This window comes from Haliotis rufescens, unplaced genomic scaffold, assembly GCF_023055435.1.
Source record: "Haliotis rufescens isolate VD_foot unplaced genomic scaffold, xgHalRufe1.0.p SCAF_9, whole genome shotgun sequence".
Classification (NCBI taxonomy): domain Eukaryota; kingdom Metazoa; phylum Mollusca; class Gastropoda; order Lepetellida; family Haliotidae; genus Haliotis; species Haliotis rufescens.
In genome coordinates this window covers 41,488,354-41,500,369 of record NW_025964383.1, presented here as the reverse complement: position 1 = coordinate 41,500,369, position 12,016 = coordinate 41,488,354, and positions in this window count along the sequence as shown.

Sequence of the window (12,016 nt, the reverse complement as noted above, 5' to 3'; positions counted from 1 at the left end):
TCTTGTCTAGTGAAACTTTTCACTGATGTGACACTTTGTCCTTTAAGTTCTTCCAAAATGTCTTCTTCTGACATTTCTGCCAGGCAACGAGCCCTGTCACTGATGATCCCCCGACTCGAATTTAACGTTCTGTTTTCGGAAACAATAACTTCTGTGTTTGCAAAGCTAGTACATTTTAAAAGATTCATAGCCTGCTGCATCCGTGCACACTCCACCAAAAGAGAGCCGCTCCGGAGCCGTGAAACATTCTTCACCTCACCACAAATACCTTCAATGGCTTGAGATATGGCAAAGGGATTGATTTTCAAAGGTAGTTGATTTCGTGATTCCACTACGATAAACCGAGCCCAAGAATTTGAATTTTGTGAAAAAGAAACATCGTCGTCATATGAGAAAATCTCAGCCTCCAGACGTCTCTTGTTGTCATTGCGGTTTGAACCACATATATAGTGAGCCATGATGAAATTAATTTATTCAGCATCCCTTCTCCCCACCCACCATGGAGTGCTACAAAGTGCGATGCTTTCCTGCACCGAATCTCCAACATGCAAACATCAGGGAAACAGAGGTGGTATACTCCAGTAAAAACAACATAAATAGCTGTATTTGTCTAACAAATAAAATGCCAGGCTGGTTCGGCCCATGACAAGAAATTGAAGACATACAGAACTCAGAGGTCGAAAGTACCAGATTGGCCCATGAGCCATCGCCTTCTGGCATGAGACTCTAGGCAAGTTGATAACATAGAATTTCCTTTATAACATGTATACCCAACATTCACATAAATCGAAAAATTATAATATGAACGTGTTACATACACAGGGCATGGCGTGACCAGCCGATTGATAGAATCGGGCCAATTCTACCACCCGTCTAGGTGATGTAAGGGTCAAAGTGGTGTGTTGGGCAGATGGAACACCGGTTCCTGGCTCCAGTGCCCTCAACCACCAGAATCCCTTCCTCCACCGACACAGGGGCGCAACCCACGGCAAACGGGTTGCCCAATTCGGTCGCCTTTTACGACCAGCAATGGGGTGCTGTGGACAAATTCTACCCCGAGTCCACACGGGGGAAGAGCTATTAGCGCTACCCAGCACTCACCACGAGGAGGTTGCTCTTCACGAGTGCCTCTCTCTATATTAGAAATTCTGTTAAATAAACATCATGAATACTCATCAGTTTCTCCGTTCAGAGTTTTCGAAAACATACGTACTAATATCAATGACTGAAACAACGGGATTGGCTTAATGCTGTTTTTAACAGTTTTTCATTTATACCAGAGAGCAACAGCTAACATGCTTACATTTATGATCCAAACTATAGTGGATTTCGCGGGAGAGGTTTGACGCGTGACTGCACACTTTAACAGGCAAAGCCCCTGGCCGGATTAGCTATAGTCTATTTCACAACATCAATGTCTACATACATGTTGTATTTATGTGTGCCATTTATATCCAGGGAGGTGCTGCTACGACCTGTGACGATGACATGGAGGAAGGGAAAAGGCCTAGAAAAAAGCTGTAGTTCTCTGTAGCTCATAGTATAAAACAATGAAGTTGATTCTTTTTTGTGTTGTGTGTGTTATAGACACGAGTTGTGGACCACGTGACTTATGAATGAGTGAGTGAGTGAGTGAGTTAATATTTAAAGTCACATCGGCAGTATATCAGCCATATCGTGACTTGAACAAGTTATGCATTTATATTATATATTAAAAGCTGTCATCGAAGGACAGTACAACAACCAGCATTATATCTCAGATTATACCAATCTAAGTTACTCAGTAAACACAACCAATATTATAAAAATCAACTATCTACATAATCAAAATTTATCAATAAGTTCTATTTCTTTTAAAAATCCAACAATTAAATGACAACTGATATTATTAAAAAGATCCTTTAGAGATGATGATTTGAAAAAGTTATCTCTTGTGATGGCAAAATCAATACAGTCAAGCAGGACATGTTTGACCGTGATTCTCTCATCACAAGGGATGCAAAATGGAGGATCCTAACCTTTCAGTATAGGTTCATGTGTATATCTGCTATGGCAAATACGACATCGTCGCAAATAACCTCTTCAAATCTGGACTGACAACCCAAGTAGGTGTAACCGATGGTTGGCTTAATTTGATGTAATTTATTGATACCAACTTGGGTGTCCCACTTCTTTTGCATAAGATCTCGTATGTAACATCCGATCACAGGTTTACAATCACTGTATGGAATGAGAAGTGGTGTCACAGATTTGTTGAGTGCTGCTTTTGCTGCAGCATCAGCCATTGTGTTGCCTTTTATGCTCACATGACTGGGCAACCAACTATAGACGATGTCGTATTGGCCAGTTGAAAGATTATTATAAAGTTCTAAAATATCTAAAATAATTGGATGATTAGAAGAGACTTTTTTCAGTGCCTGAAGACAAGACAAAGAATCAGAAAAGATGATAAATTGTGTATATGCAGACTGTCGTTGAATGTATTTTAAGGCTGTAAGAATAGCATTGGCCTCAGCAGTGAAAATAGAGCTAGTGTCTGGTATTCTAGATGAGATATGTTTTGATCCAACGACAGTGGCACATGCCACCTTGCCACCGTCCTTGGATCCATCAGTAAAGATTGAACGGTGGGTGTCATATTTATTTCTTAATTGTACATATTCCTGTTGATATATAAGTTGATTTGTGTCAGATTTAATAAAACGGGTTAGAGAAACGTCTACTTCTGGCCTCACCAGCTGCCAGGGAGGAGTAGACAAGAGACGATATGGTGAGATAATATCTAGATCTATATTTGCAGCAATAATATGTGATTTCATCCGAATTCCAAGTGGTGGAATCAGCTTTGTTTTTTTTCTGAAACAGCTCTTCATATAGGGGTTGAAAAACGGAGTCATATGCAGGATTAGAAGGATTAGAGTGTAATTTAGTGATATATTGAAGAGACAATTTAACACGGCGTTGTTTCAAAGAGAGTTCATCAGCCTCAACATAGAGGTTGTCAACAGGAGAAGTTCTAAAAGCACCAAGGCACAGTCTGAGTCCTTGGTGGTGGATTTAATCTTGCTTTTTTAATTACTCTTGCAAGCTCCAGCATATACAATGGAGCCATAATCTAATTTAGAGCGAATCAATGATCTATAAAGGTGAAGGAGGTGATCCCCTCCGCACTTAGAATTCGAGACGACTTTTAACAGTTCTAGGGCCTTCAGGCATTTAGTCTTTAAATATTTGATATGAGGCAAAAACGTCAAATGGTGGTCGAAAATTGATCCCAAAAAATTGGCTTCTTTAACAACCTTAATTGGAGTGCCATCTAAAGAGAGTTCTGGATCATTAGAGAGTTTATATTTCCGACAGAAATGTATACAATTTGTTTTGGTCTGTGAAAACTTAAATCCATTCTCAAGACACCATTTATGAATTTTATTAAGACACAACTGTAACTGTCTTCCAATAGTATGCATATTTTTACCACGACATGAAATATTAAAATCATCCACAAACAATGACCCATCTATTGAGTCATTTAATACTTTAGATAAACTATTTATTTTGATGCTAAACAAAGTGACAGACAAAATACTGCCCTGTGGAACCCCCTGATCCTGATTATAATGATCAGACAGGGTTGATCCAACACGAACTTGAAATTGTCTGTCAGTTAAAAACTGTGATACAAATTGAGGCAAGCGGCCTCTCAAACCAAAGTCATGTAAATCTTTTAAAATACCATGCTTCCAAGTGGTATCATAAGCTTTTTCAAGATCGAAAAAGATAGATACAGCATGCTGTTTATTTACAAAAGCATTTTTAATAAATGATTCTAAACGAATCAAATGGTCAATTGTACTTCGGTTTTTACGGAAACCGCATTGGATGTTACTAATCAGATTATTGGTTTCTAAAAACCAAACTAATCGATTATTTACTATGCGCTCCATGGTTTTACAAACACAGCTAGTTAATGAAATTGGTCGATAATTTGATGGGTCTGTATGATCCCTGCCAGGTTTTGATATGGGTACAACTATAGCATTTCTCCATGAAGGAGGAACATGTCCTGTTGTCCAAATATCATCAAAAATATTTAGTAGTGTTGTGAGACAAGATTCAGGCAAGTGTTTTAAGAGCTGATAATGAATATCATCAGCACCAGTTGCAGTATCATGAGGTTGTGCTAAAGCAGTGTGTAGTTCATGTAGTGAAAAAACTTCATTATAGTCTTTGCCATTGTCAGAATTAAAATTAAAACGTTTTTCTTCTCTTGTTGTTTTTTATATTTCTGAAACTTTGGATTATAATTTGACGAAGAAGAATGTTTAGCGAAAGTTTCGCCCAATTTATTTGCAATATCTGATTTTTCAGTCAATAAATTATTGTCATCTTTTAGATGACGAATACTAGTTTTGGAACCTTTGCCTTTGATTTTTTGGATCATGTTCAATAGCTTTGACATAGGCGTGCGTGAATTTATTTTAGAAACATAGTTCTTCCAAGACTGACGTTTATTGTGTTTAAATGTTCGTCGAGCCTTGGCAGAACTGATTTTCAAATTGTTTAACTTATGTACAGTAGGATGGCGTCGAAAATATTTCTCTGCCTTCTTCCTACGCTTCCTAGCTTGTTTGCATTCGTCAGAAAACCATGGTTTCCGAATATGTGGGTTCACAGAGGACTTAGGAATAGTTTCATCAGCTATGTTCTTCAGTTTGTCAGAGAACGATTGAATTGGATCAGGAACATCCATGAAAAGGTTTGGCTTCAATTTGTCAGTACATATGGTCTGAAATAATGGCCAATTGGCCTTGGAAAAATTCCATCGTGTTGACGGTGGAGCATCAGTGGGAATACAGTTGTAATTACAGTCGGAAAATGATCACTTCCACAAAGGTCATCATGGACTGACCATTCAAATTCATTATATATGTTAGAATCTGTGATTGACAGATCTAATGCAGAATAGGTACCAGTTGCAGGATGTAAATATGTGTTCGAGCTGTCGTTGAATATGTATAGATTATTATTAGAAATAAAATCTTCAAGTATTTCTCCTTTATTGTTAGTGTTGGAACTTCCCAATAGAGGGTTATGTTCATTAAGATCACCCATGATGATACAGGGCTTAGGGAGCTGGTCAAATAAATCCTGAAGATCGGACAGCTGAAGATTCGAGGATGGAGAAATATATAATGAACAAAGTGTGAAGGTTATGTGTAAGGTAAGACGGACAGCAATAGGTTGAAGATTGCAGTTAAGAGGAACAGGGCTGTGGATAATGCCCTGCCTCACCAAAATTGAAGCACCCCCAGTGGCTTTATCACCTGGTGGGGAAAAATAATGATATGAATTGTACTGACGCATTTCAAATTTATCAGTATTCTTAAGATAAGTTTCCTGCAAACTAAATGCTGATGGTTTATAATCTTGTGCTAATAATTGAACTTCATTAAAATTATTCCTAAGTCCTCTGCAATTCCACTGAATTAAGTTAGGAGATTGGGTCATGGAGGTTCTATTGGGTGAGTGAGTGAGTGAGTGAGTGAGTGAGTGAGTTAAGTTTTAAGTCACATCGGCAATATTTCAGCCATATCGTGACTATCAATGGTTAAATATAACACATATATTGAAGCTTATACTCTACTAGTGGTTTATTTCAGTAAGTCAGGCCACAGGCCCATTTTACAATATATATATTCAAGCATTCAAACATGTTGCGCCACAAGTGCATGTAGTAATATCAATACTAATCAGTACAAGGGTATCTGAGACCATATACATATGGTGGTAGAATTAGTAGTTTATATAATGGACAACTGCTTGCTCCTCATTTTAAGAGCAAAGAATGTAAACTTGGCAAGATTATTGATTGTGAGAGCATTTCTGGTGGTAAATAAAACCTTACATTTATGCTCTGATAATAATAACTTGGCAGAAATTTTCTTCTAAGATCGTCATAAAACGGACAAACTAAACAAACATGATATTCTGTTTCTACACTTGGAATGATACAAAATGGACAAAGTCTTTCACACTTTGGAATACCTAACTTTCTACCCTGTGATACCATAAGATCACTGCTCGACTTGCGAAACTGTGAGAGAATAATCCGTAATGCAGCAATATTCACAACACTTAAATAATTTTCATATTCATTTGATAGCTTAATCGTTTTATACAAATATAATGAAGATAATTTGTCAAAAGATTCAAAGAGACACTGGTTATCAATATCAATACATCTTGTTCTAAAAGCGGATATAAATGAATGGATACAAGAAACTGATTGTCTATTCCAAATTTCACCATATCCAAAGGAAAATAACAGATTTTTTACTTTCAGTGCCCAGCAATCTAGACCCTTTTCTGCCCGGTCAAACTGGTACACATACGTGAGATATAATATACTGTTTTCGTTCTGAGTTAATAAACGCAGGCAGTACTTAATAATTTTCAGATGTTGGTTTACTTTTAAGGAGTATCTCCCAAGTTCAGCTCTTGCTACAATATTAGGAACAGTTCTTCTCAGTTTCAAAATAAGCTTGCAGAATTTATCATGAACATTTACAATATCTTTAGAGGGATGAAATCCACTTATCTCTGAGCCATATAATAATATGGGCAGTACTTTAACATCAAAAATACGAAGTAACATTTTCAGGGGAAGTTTGTGAAAATTGTACATATGTGATTGTAACAATAATATTACCTTCCAAGCTTGTTGGGATAATATCTTTTGAGTTTTATACCAGGAACCCAAGCTAGAAAAATGTACTCCAAGATATTTATAACTGGGGACTATCTCAAGAGGGCTGCCATTAACAAAAAAAACTTTTCATAGCTTTTAAGCCTAAATGCCTTACGAAAAATAATGATTTTACTCTTGGTAGAATTAACTCTTAATTGCCACTTATTGCAATAATCCACCAACTTATCTAAACGTTTTTGTAACTCGAGAACAGTGCTATCAAATAGGATAATGTCATCTGCAAATAAGAGTATGAAGAGATCCAGCAAGTCTAAATTAACACAGTATTGCTTATCCACACTCAAAAAACTGTACTATATCATTTACAAAAAATGAAAATAGGAAAGGTGACAACTGGCAACCTTGTCGTACACCAAAAGGACAGTCAAAGAAGGGAGTACATCTATTGTTAACCAAAACACATGACTTCACATTTTGATACATATTATTCAAAAGACTAAACATTTTCCCCTTTACATTACCAATCCACAATTTATAAAATAAAGATGGTCTATGAACAGAGTCGAAGGCTGCTTTCAAATCTATGAAAGCACAATAAAGTCTACCTTTATATAATGATAAGTATTTCTGTATGATAGTATCAATTACAAAAACATTATCTACCGTTTGAAAACCTTTTCTAAACCCTGACTGTTCAGGAATAATAATATTTTGATTTTCAGCCCATTTAGAAAGTCTAGTGCACAGAATTTTAGAAAAGATTTTACCCAAGACTTCGAGTAAAGTGATTGGTCTGAAGTTTCCTGGATTATTACACGGCCCTTTTTTATGGATAGGAATAATGACACCAACTGTCCACTAGTAGGATAAACACCAGTTGACAAAATCATATTATACAGTTCTTTCAGCATAGCTAGACACTGCACGGGAGCATTCTTAAAGAAATCTATTGGGAAGCCACTGTACCCCGGGGCTTTTCCACAGTGCATACTGGAGATTGCATCCTGTATATCAGACATAGTAATGTCATAGTCAAGTTCATTATCAATATCAGTAGTTGCATCAATGAGATTGTCAGTTATACCTGAAATGAAATCATTTACATGAACATAAAAATCAAGTGAGTTTGAATCATGGTTTGTTCCACTAAACAGTTCTTTAAAATGTTCAATCCACACAAGTGGTGTAATGTTTATTAATTGTGATTTTGTTTTTGGTCTCAATAACGACCAAAAAAGTTTCACATTATTAGATTGGAGTGATTGTTCCAGTTTGTTTACAAACACATGTGTCGAGACAGCTGACTTTCGCGAGCAGAGTTCCTTGTAGTGTTTACGTGCAGAAATGTAGGTCAGCCGGTCGCATGCCTCGTTGCTTGCATGAAATGCACGCAGCAATTGACGAGCTGTCAATCCTGCCAGCAAACATTCCTCATCGAACCAGTCACAATGTTTTTGTCCAGTTCTAGCTCCGTTACACGGTTTTCTAAATTTAACACAGCAATTTTCAAGAGTGTTCTGAAAACAGTTAAGAGCATTATCTACATCATTGTTAATGATTTGATTGTTGAAATTCTTCTTAGTAGAATCCTTGAGATTATTCCATGAATTTACGTATTCACTGTAAAAACGATCAGACCAAACATACCTCTTGACGCTCAGTGAGATTTTCACGGTAACAGTCAGGCATACTGTTTAAAGCTAATGAGTAGGTTAAAGGTAAATGAGTAAATTCAACTTCATCTGACACATCAAACTTTGTAATAAGCTGAAAAAGATTTGGGTTGCACAACACATAATCGACAACACTCTGGCCTTCATTGGCAAAACAAGTTATTTTACCAACACTGCTATCTGAGCACAATCGACCATTACAAATCCGGAGTCCTGTTGAATGACAGAAGTTTAACAATGAGAGTCCACGTTTATTGACAACATTGTCTTGAGATCTGCGTGGTAGGTTATCGTCTTGAATATAATCCATTTCATAAACGATGGGCAGGTAGGTAATATCATCGTTTGCAATAAAATCTGGGCGTGTACAATCACCGGTGCGAGCATTGAAATCACCATGAATAACTATCTCACAGTTTGGAAAGTCTGATTTTAAGCTTAAAATATCGCTTTCCAAAATATCAAATAAATCCACCTCGGAGTGTAGACTAGACCCCTCCGGAGAGAAATACACAGTGCAGATAAATAAAAGCGTTTGTCCTCCGTTATACTTTATCCACAGAGTGTTGCTGGATGTTGATTTAAGTCGAGTGACTTGCGTCGAAATACTTTCTTTAACAAGAGTGAGTATACCTCCCGAGTTTCGTATTGCCCCTTCGGTTTTTTTTTCTCAATTGGCTAAACTGTTGATATCCAGGAAAGCTGAAGACATCATCATAGTTCGCCCATGTCTCCACAAGAGATATGATATGAAATCTGTTAATAAAGTCCATTTTACAATTATTAGTCATTTTTCTTTTTAATCCTTCAACATTCCAAATAACTATGTCAATAGCACCAGGGCTTTGTTTACAGCCTTGGCCACACCCCTAGCTCTCAGTATTTGTGTAGTTAGAACGAGGTTTCCATGGTAACGTTTTCCCTGCATAGAGTTTATTTTCATTTGGATTCAATTTATACAGTTTATTGTCAATTTGAATTTTGTCAAAATGTAATGTTGCATATTTACCATCTTCCCGTGCTTTGTCCTGGAATGGTTTTAACTTCCGTCTGATTTGTCGAATCCTCTCCGTGAAATCCTGCGAGATGTTTACTTCCTGGTTCCGCAGTTTAGAAGTTGATCTCAGAATACGTGCCTTGGTTTGATAGTCTTTGAATGACACCAGTACCGGGCGATTACCGCGGGACTTTGTAGACATGCGTCGAGCACTGTATATATCAACTGATTCCTCGATTCCAAGAACATCATGGATTACTTCATGCACTTTTTCTTCAGTGGTACCCGTGGCCTCGTTACGTTCGTCAAGAATATTGTGAAAGATCAGATTATTCATCCTTACTTTATTTTCCATGAAATCAATCTTCTCATTCAGTTGTTCCGTAGTCTTTCTAAGTTCCACATTTTCTTCTGAAAGTCGAGATACATCTTCTTCTAAGGCTGTCATTTTTTCTGTTAAGTCCTTAAAGTTTTTATTTATATCTTTTCGTAAGTCTTGTATTTCTCTGCACATATCTGACTGTAAATTTCTGATCAAATCTGCAATATTTTCGTCTACCTTTTTCACGTTGTCCAGTGTGCTTTGACGTGTACACGGAGTTTTCGGTGGGCCCGGGTTTTTCTCTACATCGCCGCTGACCAAGGTTAGAAGTAACGAAGTAAAGAGACAGAGTTTCAATCCTGTCCTCGCGCCTCCAAGCATGCAACGCACGTGCGTTAACATGGCGTACCGTCGTCTGGTTCACTTTAACATGAACGACACATAAGTTGTCACAAAACAACCTATCCTAGCCCTGGTAACGTTCAAATCACACGTCATTGCTTACTTCTTTCGTTTGGAGGCTTCATGAAAAACTTTCCACCACTTGAGAGTCGCAAATAAGCTTCTAATTTCACAGATTTGCAGAGCTCTCCGAGCATGCGACTTGTCTTGATACCCACTAAGACTAGTATTTAATCATAAAATCAATAGCACTATACAAAACATGACAGTATAAAAACGGGCTATAGATCGCCAGCAACTGAAGGTAGATCACCATGCTAGGGTCCATGGTGACTTACAGTACTTTTGCTACCTGCATGGACCCCAGCCGGATTTACATCATCCCTTCCGCTGTTGGCGATTAATGACAAATCTAGCCAGAATAAATGAACATATATACTACGTCTAAAAACGAGCAGAAATAATCATACTTTGAAAGACGTGGTCTTACGTACCCTCTCAGGGGGACAATAATTTTACACTACTACAACCCCCTTCGAGGATATAGCCACTAACAATCTCAGTTACTGAATAATTCTACCAATTATAAAAGTTATTTATTTATTTATTTACAAAATATAACAATCAAAATTTATGTAGTAATTCGATTTCCTTTAAAAAACCAAGAATTAAATGACTACTTACCTGATAAAAAAGATCCTTGATACATGATACTTTGAAATATTGATCCCTTGTGATCCCAAAATCAATGCAGTCAAGCAGGACATGCTTGACCGTGATTCTTTCACCAAAAGGGATGCAGAATGGAGGATCCTCACCTTTTAAAATAATTTCATGAGTGTAACGTGAATGGCCAATACGACATCGTCTCAAAATGTCCTCTTCAAATCTGGACTGACAACCCAAGTAGGTATAACCGATATTTGCTTTTATTGCATGTAATTTATTTATACCCACTTGGGTGTCCCACTTCTTCTGCATTAGATCTTTGATGTAAGACCTAATGACAGGTTTATAATCACTGTATGGTATCAGAAGTGGTGTCACAGATTTGTTGAGTGCTGCTTTGGCAGCAATTGTGCTGTATTTTATTACGAACAATTCCGACATGGCTGGGTAAGCAACAAAAGACGATGTCGTATTGGACAGTAGCAAGATTATTATGTAACTCAATGATGTGAAGTATAATTGGATGTTGAGACGAATAATTTTTAATAGCCTGAAGACAGGAGAGAGAGTCTGAGAAAATTATGAATTCCTTATGTTTAGTCTGTTTATCAATATATTCTATAGCAGTTAAAATGGCCTTTGATTCAGCTGTGAAAATGGTCGAGTTATCAGGTAATCGAGTTGATAAAGTTCTGGATCCAATGATAGTGGCGCTGGCAACAGCATTACCATCCTTGGATCCATCAATAAAAATAGATTTGTAAGTATCATATTCACTTCTTAATTGATTATATTCTTGTTGATATTGTAGATGATTAGTGTCAGATTTTTTAAGTTTAGATAAGGTAAGATCCACCTGTGGCTTTACCAACTGCCAAGGAGGAGAAGAAAGCAGGCGAAAAGGAGCTATGTTTTTGAGATCTATATTTGCAGCATTGATAAAAGGTTTAATTCGTATTCCGAGAGGCGGAATAAGAGATGACTTCCTACTGTACAGATCCTCATAAAGAGGATTAAATACACAATTGTATGCAGGGTTAGACTGATTGGAATATCATTTTGTGATGTACTGTAGAGATAGTTTAATACGGCGTTGTTTTAGTGATGGCTCATCGGCCTCAACATATAGACTGTCAAAGGGAGAAATTCTGAAAGATCCAAGGCAAAGCCTCAGACCCTGATGATGTATGGGATCCAGTAATTTAAGGTTGCTTTTACAGGCTCCACCATATATGATGGAGCCA